The following is a 17,917-nucleotide window of genomic DNA, read 5'->3' as shown; positions in this document are numbered from 1 at the left end:
ATTCTTTTATTACATTTATTTTGTTTTAAGTTTTCTGTTCTGTTGGAGTTTTAAGAGGTCTTCATTAGGGTCATTTTGAAAAGTTAGCAAATAATTCATTTGCAGACAGTGAATAACATCAGGTAATAAGTGGGAGGTACCAAGAAATAGCATTCATCATTTAGATAGAAATATCTATATTTAGCTGGAGTACTTCTTTGGCTTGCTTGCTGTACTCTGCCTGAATATTGCTGATTTCTGTCTGCATTTTATTTTTTCTACCAACCTGCCCAACTGTTGTTGCATTCTTAAACTTGGTGGCTTTTGAGTTGCCCCCCCCCCCCCCACTATAAATACGATTTTGGACACTCTTCCAAGTCCCATCTCATCAGCTCATTCTACTGAGTACAGAGAGATCATTTGGGAAGGCCCAACTCCTTAGTTTCTTAACCTTGAATTATCTTTTGTTTCCTCCCTTCCCACTTAACTTTAAAAAATGCACTTTATTTAGCTCTTTTACTTATTTGTGTTTCTTTCTACTTTACTACTTTATTTTGATTGTGCTGCTTGTTCCTAAAAGTGTTCAGTTGCATTTATTCTGCTTCTTTTATCACTGCTTGTTAGTAGCCTGATTAAATTGTAACTGTTATTCTAAGCCTCTTAGTTTTGGTTTAAGCACTTGGGCTTCAGGTCAGTTGTTTTACATGAAGGTTTGGAGTCTACACTCTTGTGGCAGGAGGGGTAGCTTACATCCTCCTATGTTGGAATTGCTGGTTGAAGGCTTAGTGTGTCTGTTATTTTAAAAGTGTCTTAGTTCTGGTTTAAGTGCTTGACCTTCAGGCCAGTTATTTTACATTAAGAAGGTCTGTTGTCTACACTTGTGGGAAGAGAGAGTACCTTCTGCCCTTCTGTGCTGGGAGTTGCTGGTTAAAGGTTTATTGTGCCTGCTTATTTGAACTGTTTTTTTTCCTGCAATTGTTGCACTTTGCTGTTGCATAGACTAGATCTGGACCTACTAAATCTAGTTCTGTTTGTATAAATTGAACACTAAACCAGGCCATCTTTTGTTGGAGAGGGTTCCCCTGCACCCCAGTGGTGAATGTGTGCAGTTAGAACTCATCTGATTGAAGGTTGCTGGAACAGAGCTCAGTTTTTAGCTTTTTTATTTGTTAATTTGTTTAAATCAGTTTGCTCTCATTTGCTACACAAGCAGCACATTTATGTGGGTTTGCATGTGTTTTACCAAATCTCCACAGAGTTTGGTGACCATCTACTGCTCTGCTGTATTTATCTGATCAATCCAAGGCATCTGCTGATCTCTGCAAAACTTAAGTAGAATTTTTCACTGTATATTCCACTTTTGAACTGCATTTTTACCATATCACTGATTATTTGAACAGTTCTTTTCTAAAATCATTACATTTTGCTGTGGCATAGACTAGATTCAGACCTGCTGAACCTAGTTCTGTTTGTATAACTTGAGCACTAAACCAGTTCACCTTTTGTTGGAGAGGGTTCTCTGCAACCTAGTGGCAGGAGTGTGCAGTTAGAACTCATCTGATTGAAGGTTGCTGGGACAGAGCTCAGTTTTGAGCTTTTTTATTGGTGAAATTGTTTAAATCAGTTTCTTTAATTTGCTACATAAGCACTGCATTTGCACTTGTTTGTGCATCGAGCACTGCCAAGCAGCGGTGGGCACCATTAGCAGTTATAGATGCAAACACTTCTGCCTGCAGTTTTCCCTTAGTACTCTGCTGGTGCTTCATTTGTGAGTTCTTGTGATTGCCCTTCACTGACAGATGATACATTTAGCAAAACTCCTGAGGTATCAACACAGATTCTATCCACTAGCCCTTCATAGTTTTTGTCCACTTCTTCTGTCCTCTACTTTACCTGGTCCTTCCTGTCCCCTTGCTGTTTTTCTGTAGCATTATGGACAGACAATTTCCCACAGTTTCTCCAGCCAGCCTGGTCAACATGGGCATCCTGAGGCAATGTAGCAATTGCCTCATGTACACTGACAACCCACTTCTTCTAGTCCACACAAATTTGTTATGTGAGAGATGCATCTATATCAAGAGCCTAGAATCCAGGCTCTCTCACTCACCAGTCAGTTCTTCTGATACTAAGCAGGTTGTCAGCATGCACACTTCACCCCCTGCACCTACCAAACCAACAACACATAAACCTACATATGCAGAGGTCCTTACCAGAAGCTTATCTAAACATTACAGACCTCCCAAACACAAACACAAGCATGATTCACATAATACATCCTCTGCAGAACATAGTACATATAATACATCACATACCAGTGTCTCACCAGTCAAGCCGCTAAGGCATAATACAAAAGCAAACATCTTAGTCATAGGTGACTCAGTTGTGAGACACAGATGTCGCTCTCATCAGGCTGCATAAGGAAAAAGTCACTGTTAGCTGTCTCTCAGGTGCCAGCATCTGCCACATCACACATGCACTCAAGTCTCTCTCAACTGTGATGACTCCATCCTTGTTGGTCTGAATGACTTGAGACATACTTCACTGGACTATATAAAGAGAGACATGACTGAGCTTTCTAATTATATCCCTCAGGCAGGTATGTCCGTAGCTTTAAGCAGCATTTTACCTCCACCTTGGATAATACCTCAAAACAAACAAAAAATGATTGACGTCAACAATTGGCTTAGTTTCTAGTGTCATTCCAAAAGGATCCAGTATCTGTCAGCCTAAGATGACATGGTTGACAGACTTTGATGCTTTGCCACAGATGGTCTTCATCTGTCACCCCTGGGATATCAGCTACTGGCTAAGGGTCTTGCCACCCACATAGGACCTTTTTTTTAGGCAATGTCACAAGAACAAAATTCCCGACATAAAAATCCCCTTTAAAAACAACCTCAAGGTTATGCTGCTAAATGCTAGGAATCTAAACCGGAAACTGCACTCACTGGAAGCAGTCCTCACCTTGGAAGATGCTGACATTTGTGCAGACATTGAGACCTGGTTTCAGGCTGCAGAGAGCACCCCAGCTATACCAGGTTACATTTCCTTCCACACATTCAGACTACAAACTGAATGCATGAGAAGTAAAGGAGGTGGTGTAGCAATATTTGTTAAAGACAACTACACCTCTAGATTGTTTAAACAGCACGATTCCCTTGAATTACTTCAGATGCAATTGACTGCAGGTAAGACCCCTCTTCAGGTCATTGCCAGCTATAGGATCCCCTCTATGAATCAGGACATCCACTCAGCCTACTTGGATCTACTTGAGTCAATCAAGAAACAACCAAACACCCTTGTTTAGGTAACTTTAATTACCCAGCCATTGACTGGGTAAATTATACGTGTTGTAACTCATTTGCCCAAAGGTCCCTGGAATTTATTAACTCCAATGCCCTGGACCAGCTGGTTGACATACCCACAAGGGGCTCAAACATCCTGGAACAGGTGCTCACCAATACGGGGGGGGGGACCGCTACATCACCCCCAGTGTGTGGTCATCTTCGATGAGTTCTGACCACAAATCAATCTTAGTAGAAGTAAATATAGCACAAGATCCCCCTTAGCAACAACTAGACTAAAAAAGTCTACAAGGCCAATTATGACCTCTTACATGACAGCATAAATAGCTTCATAGCCACTCCCCAACTGATGGAACAGACACCTATGCTGCGTTATATACCTATGCTTTATACAAGCACCTGTACAATTGCATTAACTCTGCTGTACCTGATAGAACCAAAGCAAGATCTTCAAAGAAAAACACACCTGCCTGGTGGACAACTGCCATTAATAGGCTAAACAGTAGGATAAAGAAATTGCTGTCTAAAAGTAGGAAAGAACAGTCTCAAAACTAGAAACACTCCCTCCTTAACCTAAACAAGCAAATAAGACTCCTAATGAACTCCTCCAAATCTAACTATGAACCAAATTCCCTGACTAAGGATAACCACAAGCCATTTTTTTAGTTACATCCGTAACCTGAATGGTAAGGCCCAGATTTGTGCTGTACTCATAGTTAATGGTACTACATATACAGAAATTGCTGGCTGACAAGTTCAGTGGAAACTTAATTCAACTGTCCCTGTCACATATACACCAAAGCATCCCTAACACCTGCCCCCCACTTACTATCTCCAAGAACCAGGACTTAAACACCCTCTCTAAGGCCAAAAAACACAGCCTGTATGGGACCTGACAGCATCCTAGGTTGTGTTCTACATGGCTTAAAACAGGAATTAGCATCACTATTGGGCACGCTTTTCAATCACAGCCTAAGCACTGGCTTCATCCCAGGGGAATGGAAAACAGCTGCCATCATACCGTTGTACAAAGAGATTGCATCCATGGACTCCAGGAACTATAGACCTATCAGCCTGACCAGGCTTATCTGCAAGGCCATGGAAAAAAACAACAAGGACTTTATTTACAAAGTTGTAGGAAATCTCCAAACACTCGACCTCACCCAGTTTGGGTTTGTCAATGAGAGATCATGCCTGTTAAACTTAGTGGACTTCTTTGAGACAGTCACCAAAGCCCTAGACAAGGGCAAATCTGTGCATACGGACTACCTAGACTTAGCCAAGGCCTTTGGCGCAATCCCCCACTCAAGCATCATTGATAAACTTGCCCACCTGGGTATTAACCCATATATTGTCATTTGGGTTGCAAACTGGCTCACTGATAGTACTCATATTGTCAAAATAGGAGACTCCACCTCCTCCAGCAGATCTGTAACCATTGGTGTTCCACAGTAATCAGTTCTGGGACCTTACTGTTTAGAATCTACTTTTCCGAAGTACAGGCTAAAACTAAAGGACTATGGCTGACAAACTTTGCTGATAACTGCAAACTAGGAACAATCATTGAAACCCATAATTCCACAGGGAGGAAATATATCTTGGTGGTAGTAGATTATGCTACTAGTGGCTCTGTCCTCCACTGAGGCAGAGAAGGTGGCAAATGCTTTGTTAGATATTTTCAGCAGGGTAGGTTTCCTGAGAGAAAAACTGACTGACAGAGGTGCCAATTTCATGTCAGACTTGCTGGCTTGTCTGTGAGAGCTCCGTGAGGTGAAACAACAAAAGATAGCCCCCTACCACCCCCAGGCTAATGGTCTTGTGGAGATGTTAAGCTCTACACTAAAGACCATGCTAAAGGCATTTGCAGACCAGTTAAAAAGAGAGAAATATTTCCCCATCTGCTGTTTGCATACAGACAGGTACCCCATGAATCTACAAGTTGTTCACCCTTTGAGTTGCTGTATGGGCATTGGGTGAGGGGGGTCTTTGGATTTGATTTATGATGAGTGGGAGGGTGAGTGTGAACCCCACAAGGAGTCTATTGTGGCATATGTCCTAAACCTCAGGATAATGCTTAGGGAGCTCTTGGATTTAGCAGGAGCCCAACAGCAGAAAAAGGTCTGGTATGACTGGAATGCTCGAGCCCAAGAGTATGTTGGGGGACAGCAGGTTATGGTGTTCATTCCTGTCAGACACAATAAGCTGTAGGCAGCTTGGGAAGGACCCTTTAAAGTGGTAAGGAAGGTCAGTGATGTTAACTACATAGTAGAATTGCTAGGCAGGAGGCAGGGGCACAAACTGTACCATTTTAATATGATGAAGCCTTACCATAATAAAGAGGCCCTTGTGCTGAGTATTTGCAGTGGGTGGCAGGAAGAGTCTGAAGGGGTTTAGTGTCTGATCTTCTCAGTGAGGCTCAGACTGATACATCAGTGGAAGGGGTAGCAATGCCCCAGAGGCTATCCCCCTACCCTGGTTCAAGAACTCTGAGCAGTGTTACAAAAGTTTGGGGACATGTTCACTGGGAAACCTGGGTGCACCTACCTGGTGCAGCACTGTAGTGGAGTCAGCAATGCCAATATAGATGGGTTCTCAAGACAGGGTATGGGTTAATGTGTTCCCACACAGACTCATTTCTCTCAAGCGTTTCTCCATGGTCACTTGAAAAACTAGCTTGATTCTTCAAAGGGGGGAGGGATGTGATGACATGAGGTAGTGCCAGCTATGCCAGAGAGAGTAGAGCAGTGCATGTGTAACATATGCCAGCATAACTAGCTGGAGTTTTGTAAAGAATTTTGTGTCATTTGGATATCAAACTGATTTGTACAGGTGCTTGTGTTAAAAATGAATTAGTGAAGTTGCTTGAGTTAAAAATGTATTAACAGTGCAGCCTGCTGGACATAAAAGAAATATACATGTATGTCAAACTGTACTGTAAATGATGCAATGTATATATGTTAACAGAGGATGCTGGAAGGGAAAGAAGTTAAGCTCAGCACAGCTAACTTTGAGAAAAATAGCCTGAAATTAAATGATTTCGTTTAGGCCATAAATATTTTATCTCACAGGCCTGAATGCAGCCAGAGATCCAATGTCTGGGCTGGGATCCTGCTCTTATTGCCCTTGGTGGTGAACTAATTGCTACCCTGGAAATGCCAAAGGATGGCTGGTTAGTCTTTGCAGGAAGGATGAAAGGGTTGGAATTGTTTTACATTCTCCAGATGCTGGAATAAGCTTTAGCAAAGTCCTAGGTGTGCATTGTGACACATCTGTGCTAGATTCTGACTCAGCTTCTAATCAGAGGGGGAAGTGTGGGAACCACAGAATCAGGTGACCAGATGTGATGTCATTCTGTAGCCAGCACTGAAATTGTATTTAGATATTAGTGAGAGATGTGATAGAGACACTCAGCACTCTGTTTTGGAACTCACAAGACAACTCTCCTACTTTGTCCTGCCTTGCTTTAGTAAGTAACCAGGGAGTAGTAATTCTTCAAGAAAACAAACAACTGAACTCAATAACTAATAACAACAAACACAAGAGCCTTCTGAGATGAAAATTCTTTACTGGTGTCTCCCAGCCCAGACATCGGATATAACTATATTTTTAAATATATTACTACATTTTTCCTAACTGAAGAATTACCAGAAAAGAATTTTCATCTTAGAAGGCTCTTGTGTTTGTTGTTAATAGTAATACTTCAGTCAGTTAGGAAAAATATAGTGACACTAGTTAAATATTAATTTTCTGTATCTGTCTGAATCTTTCTGTCTGTGTTATTTTTCATGTGACTTGAAACTCTGGTGTTTATTGTAAATAGATATTTAGTATTTTCATGTTTTCTATTTTATTATTTCTTATTAAATATATTTATATCTTTTATTGTGTCTGGTCTTTTAGAAAATATTTTAACCTTTGAAGGTAATTGCATTTATTTGGTAGCACTGTGGCTTCATGCTCCTGAAAGTCTTGCCTCTTGGTCAGACATTACAATTTGTATAAGTATTAATTTTACTAAGAGTAATTGGGTACCCTGGTAAGAGCCTTAAAGTAGTTGGTTGGTGGCAGTGAATCTACCTTATAGTCTGGGTGGAGATGTTATAGTGGGTAAATCTGTGTCAGCCTTTCTCAGGTGTGCTTGTGCGTGTGTGTGTGTGTGTGTGTGTGTGTGTGTGTGTGTGTGTGTGTGTGTGTGTGTGTGTATGTGTGTGTGTGAAAATCAAATCTCAAAGAGTGTGTGTGTCAGCTCCTTGGAACAGGGACACAGAACACTGATTTCAGCAGTGAGAAAGGTGGAGATGTATTTGGGGCCTGGAGAGGAAAACCCAGCCCCAGGACTGGAGTGCGCTCCCTGTAAGGGAAATTGTACTTGGTGCAGAGAGCTGCATCTGAAAATACTGTGTGTATCCATTTTTGTTCTAAATCAATGTGCCACCACAGGTGTCAGTGGTGAGGATTGAGGCTCCTTGATTAGTGGCCCAGAGGAAGGATGTCACAATGTTTGGATCTGATGAGGTCAGCAGATGTGGATGTAGTCCTACAATTGCAGATCTATACATGTAATCAGTTTGAGGAGGCCCATATCTCATTCAGAGAGATTCAGAGAGAGGGATATATGATCTTGGTGTACACTGATTTTTATATACCATTTGATAAGTGTGAAACACTTTTCTTGTTTTCCTGTCCAACTGATCCAATACCTTTTGGGACCAGTCAATCACCCCAAAACTATAAGTTTGAACAGGAAGAGCAAATTGGTTTATAGCCTGAACTTTGTTCCTAGATGTCAGGGCTGTTTTCAGTATTAATTTTAGTCTTCCAAAATATTCTTTGCTGAATTTTGTTTGCATTTGTTCATATTTTATTGCCGATCCTTCATCACTTTCCAAATATCTTTACAATCCCTCCCACTCAAGTTTCTTTATATCAGATTTCTGTCCCAGACTGAAATTTTCTTGGTGCTGCAGCGTTCCTGCTTTAAATGTTGCTTTTGCACATTTATTAAGACCAAATGACATTCTTATACCATCTGAGAAAGTTTTGACCACTTCCAGTTGTCCTTTCAGCTCCTCATCTGATGAACTTTACAGTTTTAAATCATCCACAAAAAGAAGATGAGAAGTCTTTATACTTTGTTTTTGTCTGGGTGCCAAATTGTAACCAAGATCTAATCTGTTAAGTAGACACCTTAATGGTTTAAGGGCAAGACAAAAGAACAGGGATGACAAAAATTAATCCTGGAATATTCCCCAATCTGTCCTTTATCATGGCTTAGCGGCAAAGTGGTTTGACACTCTTGCACAGTCACTGTAATATAATCAATCAATATAGGGTGTATCTTATACATCTGTAACTTTTCTTTTATTCATGAACATGGAGTGCTGTAAACTGTTTTTTTTTTGTAATCTATCCACGCCATACTTAGATTCTTCCCCTTTTTTCAATTCTCCATTATGACCTTAACAGCAAATGATCCTTTTTTCTGTATGACTTTCTTTTGTTATCCTTTTATTCTATCACCATGATTGTTTTCTTTTAAATGACTATAAACTCTGACAGCATCAATTCCAGTATATAGTTTATGCATTGTTGAAAGGCAGGTTATTGGTCTATAGCTTTAAAGATAGCTTGGAGGAGTATCATTTTTCCTGTTGTTAACCAGGTTGTTGTCTGTATGGATTCTTACTCATGGCTAAATCTTCATGTAATTATGCTAATACTTTTAGCCAGAAGTTAGCTACTGCATCTGAGCCTGGGGTTTTCATGTTAGGAGCGTTTTCAATTTTGTTTCAGTTTCTCTGGCCTTTGCTTCATCCCATTTCATATTCTGTACATTTGAATTTCTTACTGTTTCTTTAATTTCTTCTCCCCATTCAGTATCTTTGTTATGCTCCACAGGGTATTCATAGATAATTTTCAAAAACGTGTCTATTTCTTCTTTTTTTGGTGTTGGTTCTATTTATTTTGTTTTGTTTCACAAATTTCTATAAAACTTTTTTGGATAATTAATGAATTGCTCATTTTGTACATTTCCTTCGTATTTATATGCATATCTTGTAAGTTTTTCCTGGCTGTGCTGATATATTAAGTTTATTATTTGCAGTAGAGTACAATAGATCCTGGTCAGTTCTAATGCAGCACTGCTTTTATCACATCTTTCTAAATATTTTTGCTGCCCTGTTCCTGCTTCCCTACTACTAACAGGGACACTTTTTGTCTTAATTGTTTTGCAGTTTTCTCTATTCGATACTTTCATGATGACATTTGATTTCTTCTCTTCCTTTCCCTTATTGCCCTGTATTTTTGGCATTACTTTTTCTGTTATTAATTTTGCTGCTTAGTAATGTGTCCAATTTACTTTTGTTATATGACATGAATTTCTGTTAACAGTCTTGATCACTGTGTTCCTTTGTTTTATCAGACTTGGGTCTTGTTGACTTTTCTGTAATCTATTTCTTTCATCGATCTTAATATGTCTATCCATCTCTGTTAAATCAAGCAACTCTTACCTTACATATTTTTCTTCAAAATCGAGTGCTCATTCTTTATTCTCTGTTTCCTGCAGGCACTCTACAGAAAGTTACAGAACATTTTCCTGTGACATATTCTCTTCAGCCACATTCTGCATCATCCGTTGCTTTTTCATATGGAAACTCATTGACCTATCACTTCATAACATTGACTGCATCAAAGTTGCCACTGTTTCTTTTTTCTTCCCTTGCTGAGCACCTCCAAATGAACTTTTGTACTGGTTTCCCAGCAAGGGCACCAGAATATCTTCATGCGGCAACTGATGAGATACTTCCCATTCCACCTGTTTCTCCTTAGTTTGGGGACAAAGTGTTCCATCATGCTATGACGTTACCAGAGTTGGATTTTCTATCCTAAATCCTTCACTTCACAAGTAATCCATAACTTCAGTTTATAGTTCTTTAACTTCTCCATTACTAATCCTCCCTTCTACTTTCCATCTTTGCTTTCTTATTTTTGTATTGTAACATTTTCTGTATCTAGATGCCTGTATTTCTCTTCAAATATCTTTGGTGCTGCTTCTTTTACTTTTGCTTTCTCCTTTGCACAAGTAAATCTCTTTTGCATTCCCATGTCCATATTTCTTCTTCAGATGTCTTTGACTGCATCTGTTTCTTCTTACTTTGGGGATTCATTGTTCCTTCATGCTATGACATAAAATGTGTCAAACTTTATACACTAAATCATTCACATTACAGGTATTTCAAAACTTCAGCTTCTATGTTTAACTTCTCCTTTAGCAATCTTCTGTTCTACATTCCTTCTTTATGATCATATTTTTGTATTATGAAATTTTCCATATCTGGGTGCCGTTGCCTATATTTCTCTTCAAATATCTTTGGACCTGATTTTTTTTTCTATTGATTAGTTTGGCTTTCTCCTTTGCATAAATATTACACCTTATCAGATCTTTCTTTCTTTCCTGTGTTTATGTTCCTTTTTTATACCTTTCAAAAATCTCTAGGTTTTTGATCTTTATGTTTTTGCAGTTCCTTAGTTGCTATTTTTCCAAATTACCCAAGGTTTCTTGGTCTATACAATGTTTTTCATGAATTTGTTGTGTTAATGAACACAAGTTTGCAATTGAAGCTTTTGACAGTTTTTCTTGTGCACGTATTTTTATTTCATGTAATTTATTTCTTATTCTTTTTAAATATCTTCTACCTGGAAATTCTGGGCTTCTTGCATAATAATGACAATACATAATTTCTTTCTTATCCTCAACAGTCTACTTTATCATTTTTATGGCTCTTTTCGGGCCTATCAGTTCTTGTATTGTTTGTGGACTACTACTTCCTTCTACAATGGTGGGGCATAGAGGTCGTCATCCCCCCTGAATCTGGCCTAACCCCATTGTAGGAATGTTTCCATATCTTGAGGATTCTACACCATCATTTTTTCCAGTCCTGGCACCAGTGTGCCCACCAGGATTGGGCATATTTTTATCCTGGGACTTGTGCACTAAGCTATTTTATTTTTTTAACCTACTTCCGTCCATTATATATGCTATATCAATATCAGTGTCATCTTGGTGAGATTTTGTAAAAACAGGATCCACCTTGTGAAAGTACTCACCAGGACTTGAAGATGAATCAGTTCTAGCAATACTACCCTCCTCTGCTTGATGATTTTATCATCTCTCCATCCAGTCCCCAGTAGTAAGGCATCTCCTATGGCACTGGAGCTTGATGCAATACTCTCTATCTTCTGGATTTAGTTGGTTGGGTGTTTGAATCTGGCATTCTCTACATATCATGTTTGTGCTTTGTGACAATTACAGGGATGACTAGCCTATCCAACACATCTGGTTGTAAACAGCTTCACTCATGCAAGATATTGACACAAAGAGAGAAATCAAACTACTCTTACTCAGTTTTAAGCCACGCATATGCCTTGCAACACAATGATGATGCCATGCCATTCAATATGCTCTGTCTGCCTGTTGCAGTCAGACTTCTCCTGTTGTATGTGCATTTGATGCAATGTCCTCTAGATTATGTACTTAGATAGGTAGGTGCTCAAATCCAGCTGTGAATGAGTAGAATGACTGTATGTAACTCTGTTGATAGGTAAGAATGCCTTCAGCTTCAGTTCTTTTTTTTCCCCAGTTTTTAGTAAATAACTTCAGCCTTAGTTCTGATATATGGATAGACACTGGGAGAAGCCTCTCCCATCAGTTTCATTCCCTTTTAGCCCAAACAACTGCCTTGCACCACAGTTATGACATCATGTCTTCAAATATGTTTTGTCTCATTATTGTCCTCACACTTCACTTGTAGTGCATGTGGTTAATACAAAGTTCTTTAAGTTATGGACTGAGATAGGCAGCTGTTCAAAGCCAGCATTATGTGAGTGTATTGAAATGAAACACTGCCTTGTTCAACATTTCCCCAAGCTCTTTCCATCTCTTTTAGGTGAGATAGACAGCTGTTAAAATCTTGCAATATATATATATATATATATATATATATATATATATATATATACAAAAATATTGATGGACAGGAGTGGCTTACACATCAAATATTGATAAAGCAGACTCACAGCTGTGTGAACAGTAATATTCCTAATGCCTCATGAGTCATCAAAAGAACTTTTAGTAGATACATGACCATCCAAAACATCACTTACTTCAGACCTTGAAGTGTCTCCTTTCTAACACCTGTACATTACACTCACCTGTGGAAGAACAAGGTAATACACAACTCTGTAGAGTATGGAGCATAATAGGCAGGGATTTTACTCTGCTAAGGCATTCAGACAGACAGCAGTGGCTTACTAGAATCACTAGTGATATTGCACCCAAGCAGGGCCACATGTTTCAAGTTCTCAGACTCCATGTTAGGGGAGCATAACCATTCAAATGCAGTACTGATGTAATCTGTTCAAGTGTGTTATTCACGACATAGCAGATATAATTATTTATGTGGTGTCAATGATGGTAACCATTTGAAATGTCGGGACCCACCTGAATGAGTCCCAAAATACAGAGACTGAATGGTCAAAAGAATGGACTTACATATATTAAGTCTGAGATGCCATTTCTTGGAATATTCCCTTTTTTCTGAGGTATCACCATCTCAGAGTTGGTATATATAAGTTTGGGGGTGTGGGGGGCTTGCCCCCCACATGGGGTAGGGTACAACAGACTTGTTTCCCTTCCAAAAAGAAGTTTAAAGGAGAAGAGTGATTTTCAAAATCTGCTCTTCTCCTGTGTTTTCAGTCTTCATTTTTTTTTTTGGCTTGCCAGCACTTGAAATTTTGAGTGTCAATATTTCAATAGGGATCCATTGTTGATGGATGTAAAGCTCTGTGAGGTATGACCTCAGGCAATTGTACAAGTCTGGTGAGGTGTAGCTACTGAGTATGTAAGAGAATGTTTAAAGGCCTTATTTGCTTCCTCAAAAGAAATACTATGTATTATTTGACTTAATGGAAACATGCATGCCTTTTATTACTTTGTTCACAATATAGGGGTTAAAGACAAGAATAGTGTAGTCATCACTTGTTGATATATATCATGCTGCAGTGTGGTCTCAAAGTGTGATTGGAGCTGTGTTATGATACTTTCTTGTGGTTTTGTGGTGTGTATTTGATGCTAAAGCATTCATTGTTGTACTTTCTTATGAACACGATCACTAAAGTGATGTATGGTACATGCTGTTTAGCAAAAAGAGCATTAAGTAATCAATGCTATGAGATAGTTATTGTCATTTGTTTTTATATGTCAAATCTTAACAGGCTTGGCCTCCGGCGCCTTGGCTCTGCCAGCATCCATGCACTAGAGATCGTAACCAATGCTTTGGAGGATGACAACATTTGTTACAGGTCACTGTACAGCTCCTGCATATGCAAGGTAAATGTTCCACAATTCACTTAGTAAGTGATATGAATGCTGCATCTCTTTGTGAGTTATGGTTATGTATTGTCATAAAGGTACTAGTAATGTGTTCCACAAGGCTCCTTCAGGGCAAAATGTTATGTACAACATGATGCTATACTGCATTCAGAGGTGTAATTTGACAGAATTTTGTATTTCAACATGCTGTATATTGTGTGGCAGTTGCAGCAGGAAGTACACAAGTATTATAGATGCTTAAACTCCTAAAATGCATTATAGGCAGTTAATGTTTAAGTGGCATGTGATACATGTCCCTTGTAGCTGATGTCATTTTGCAATAATGGTAACATGTACGTTTTTTTTTTGCTCTAAGCCTTCTATTGACTTCCTATATAGTCTTATTTTACCTATCACACAGATGTGCATCATATGCATAGGAGTATACTGACAGTCCTACATACACAAGTCAATTGCCATGGGAGTGAGATTTGCCTTGATTACTGTGTGTGTTACTGTTATGGCACATGAGCATGCCCCTCCTCATGTTATACTTCTTCTGTTAATATGGTGGTTAAACTGACAGTCCTGTATATGTGTCAGGTTTTTCTGGATTGCACTACATAAATACATGGCATGTATGAACAGTAACACTTTTTACCATTTACAACATGCAGGTTGCTGACACAGCTGCTTTTCCTGGATTAATTACTATTATTGAATGATTTTATAGGTGTGCATGGTTCTTCTCAATATGGCTCCAATGTTACTTGTGTGCATTGTCGTTATAAGTTCATTACTGTTTCATTCACATATATAAGGTAAGGAAATGGTCAACATTCGTTAACCTCTGCATGTTTTTAAACTTATTTCTAAATTGTTATCTTTGTTGCATTTAACAATATAGTTCAAAATCTGTGCAATAAATGCATAATATGCAATGCCCCCTACTGTATCTGTTTTCCTTGGCAACTGTTATCTCACCTCTCAAAGTTTAGTAACATATGTATGAAATTCACTCATTTTGGTACACTGTAACAATGTCCTTTCCATCCCCTTTGGTCAAACTTTCATTTTTTTATCCATAAAAATGTGACCCTGAACTGATTAATTCTATTATGATTCATAATCATTGTGATGACCGTGGCCTGGCCCAGCAATCAGGGAGCCCCAATCCTCACCAGTAACACCAGGGAGGTCGTCTCATAGAAGAGAGGAAAGGATAACTAATACACACAGCAAAGTACAATTTCCCTTAAGTGCACACAGAGATCACAGTCAGTCTGGGGCTGGTTGCTCCTTTGCTCACCAGGTCCCCAATAAGAATCCCCACTTGCACAGCTATAGGGTCCAGGTCTCAGCCTAGCTGGGCAAGCTAGAACCTCCAGTACCCTCTCTGTCCAACCATTGCTTCATGTCCCTGCCAAGTAGCTGACACAACGCACACACACTTTGAGACAAGTATTTATACAACTTCACAGACACTCCTGGGAAAGGCTGACACAGATTATCCAGCTGTGCCCCTTTACACAGACTGTACAGTAGTAATTACTGCCACCACCCAGCTAATAATATCAGTTACTAAAAGGCCCTTAAAAGGATGTCCAATTATTACTGTGCAATAGTATTATCCAATGGGAGTATGACTAACAGTCAATGCTTACTTTAGAGTGGCCTGTTGCAATAACCTCTATAAATATGTAATGTACTCTAGAGCTTACCTCTACACAAACCAGCCACAGGTAGAAGGTTTTAAAAATGTTTAATAATAAATAATTAAAACACAAGACAAATCTACTACACCACAGACATATTTAAGAGTTCAGAGATCACACAGAAACTTAAAATAATACAGTAGGGCAGGTCTGATTTAAAAGAAAAATACCTAATTAATCTTTACTAGCTTTAACTATTCCTACAAGAAATCACAGTGCTAAAAACTTACATGTGAGCTTAGGCAGAGTGCTGAGTTAGATATCCAAGATGAAAATGCTCTCTAAGTCTCTTGTGAGAAATAGTATTTAAACATTACTAACAAACATGTTTGCTGGGTCCCTCCCAAATTACATCATGTTGACACTTAGGTTTTCCTAGGCAAACAAACTGCATTATTTAGCAATCTAACACCTGCTCAGAAACGTACAGCAATAGAAGACATTTCACATGTATAGCCTAACAGAAGCCAGAGCAGTAAAGCACCATCCACATGTAAATTCTGATCATAAACTTTAACCTTAAAACAAAGGGCATGAAACTTTCATCCGGATGCACTGGAGCCGAATTCTAACATGAAAGGGTCATAACATGCTTCACTGGGCCAGTAGAGTGCAATGCTGTCACATATTTTGCAGTTCCACATTTCACAGTATTCTTTTACATTCAAGAAAACATGCCTTTATTTTAAATTTATTTACAAATGCCAGAATTATATATCAAATTCTATTTGACTAGGCTGGCAGCCTTTGTCCATCTCTCTCCAATCGTCACAATCATGATTACTGCTGTTTGTACAGTAATCTATTGTTATATCACTATGCTTTTTTGTTTAAGCTCCCTCTTAATTTGTTATTCAAATTGCTCTTTCTTTGTAATGTGCCATCAGTGTGTGCTGACATACTGAGGTTAAGCTTGTTTACCACCTGTTGTTTATACTTTGTGCTCAAGCCTACCTGCACCTCACCATGATCACTATCAGATGTTCTGGACGTGGAGACTTGCTTTTCGATGTGCAGAGTTGATTATCAGCTTGCATATTCAATGTGAATTGAAGCTCATCATGCAACCAAGGCAGATACATGTAGGCCTAGAGAGATTTGTACATGCTTGTTAATGAGACTGTGAATCTGCAAGGTATAAGAAAATAGCTTGTGTATGCTATGTCATGCTGTGGACTATAATAAGTCATTATGCATGTAGGAAAAGTTCAGTATGATATATTCATGACTTAAAGAATTGTCATATTGTGTGCCAAGTGCAAACACAAATGAAGCACTGGCCACACTTTCCAATTAATCAGTGAAAGGCAGAACAAAAAACACAGTTGTGTCTATATCATAACGGGCGATTTTAACCAGACTAATCTAAAATCAGTTCTATCGCATTACTACCAACATATAGACTTTGCCATCAGAGGTGCCAACATACTAGATTGGGTCTACACCATTGTCAAACAGACATTCAAGGCAAAGGCACTCCTGCACCTTGGTAACTCGGATCATCTTTCCATTATGCTGACACTAGCCTACAGAGAGAAACCATCCAAGAAACAAATAAGAGTCTGTCCCAGAGGAGCTATGTCTGCACATCAGGATTGCTTTGAATGCACAGATTGGAACATGTTCAAAGAAGCTGCCACTGTAGATCAGCACACCAACCTGAAAGTCAACTGAGTCAGTAGTAGGATACATATCAAAGTGTGTGGATGATGTGACAGTCACCAAGAGCATCACCACATGAGCCAACTGAAAACCTGGCTCACAAGCAAAGTGTATGAGCTCCTAAGGGCACACAACACTGCCTTCAATTCAGGGAATAAGGACACCCTGAGGTCAGCCAGAGAGAACCTGAACAAGGGAGTAAAAATAGCAAAAAAGGGCATATGGTCAAAAGATCCAGAGCCACTTCAGTGACCTCAGAGACTCAAGATGACTGTGGCAAGGCATACAGTCCATCACAGACTACAAGGCTATGTCAGTACAGTCACAGTGCGATGACAATATTGACTTCCTCAACAAGCTCAACACCTTCTTCAATAGGTTTGAGGATAGAAATAACACAACTGCATAGAAAGCCCCTACAAATCAAATACATGGAGTACTACGCCTCAACCCTGCTGTCAGAAGAATCCTGCTCTGGATTAAACCAAGGAAGATGGCTGGACCTGACAATATCCTGCGACAGGTGCTCAGAAAATGCACTGACCTAGTGACACAAGTTCTCATAGATATCTACGACATCTCATTAAGCCAGGCTATCATAGCCAAATGCTTTAAAACTACACCCATAATGCCTATACCAAAGAAGCTCCACCGTTAACTCTAAATAACTATTGCCCCATAGCACTCACTTAGGTAGTAACAAAGTGCTTTGAGAGGCTGGTCAAGAACCATATAACATTCAACCTTCCTGGATCTTTAGATCCACTTCTGTTTGCATATCAATCAAACTGCTTCACAAAAGACACTATATCAATGGCTCTTCACTTATCCATGGCCTACCTGGAAAACAAGAACTGTTATGTGCGAATGTTGTTCATAGACTTCAG

At 39.3% G+C, this 17,917-nt stretch overlaps 1 long non-coding RNA gene across 3 annotated transcripts in view; it reads left to right on the top strand.

The window, feature by feature from the left end:
* The window catches only part of LOC122797309, a 126,937-nt gene that overhangs the window by 89,847 nt on the left and 19,173 nt on the right, over nt 1-17,917 (top strand). For 2 of the 3 annotated variants that reach the window (XR_006364065.1, XR_006364067.1), the window contains one exon: nt 13,557-13,671. This is a non-coding gene — a long non-coding RNA (uncharacterized LOC122797309). Of the gene's footprint in view, nt 1-13,556; nt 13,672-14,386; nt 14,475-17,917 lie in introns of all 3 variants that reach the window. The other variant, XR_006364066.1, reaches the window with a different exon arrangement.

This window comes from Protopterus annectens, chromosome 3.part0 (assembly GCF_019279795.1).
Source record: "Protopterus annectens isolate FY-2018-M chromosome 3.part0, PAN1.0, whole genome shotgun sequence".
NCBI classification, from domain to species: domain Eukaryota; kingdom Metazoa; phylum Chordata; order Ceratodontiformes; family Protopteridae; genus Protopterus; species Protopterus annectens.
This window is presented reverse-complemented; position numbering and strand designations above follow the sequence as displayed.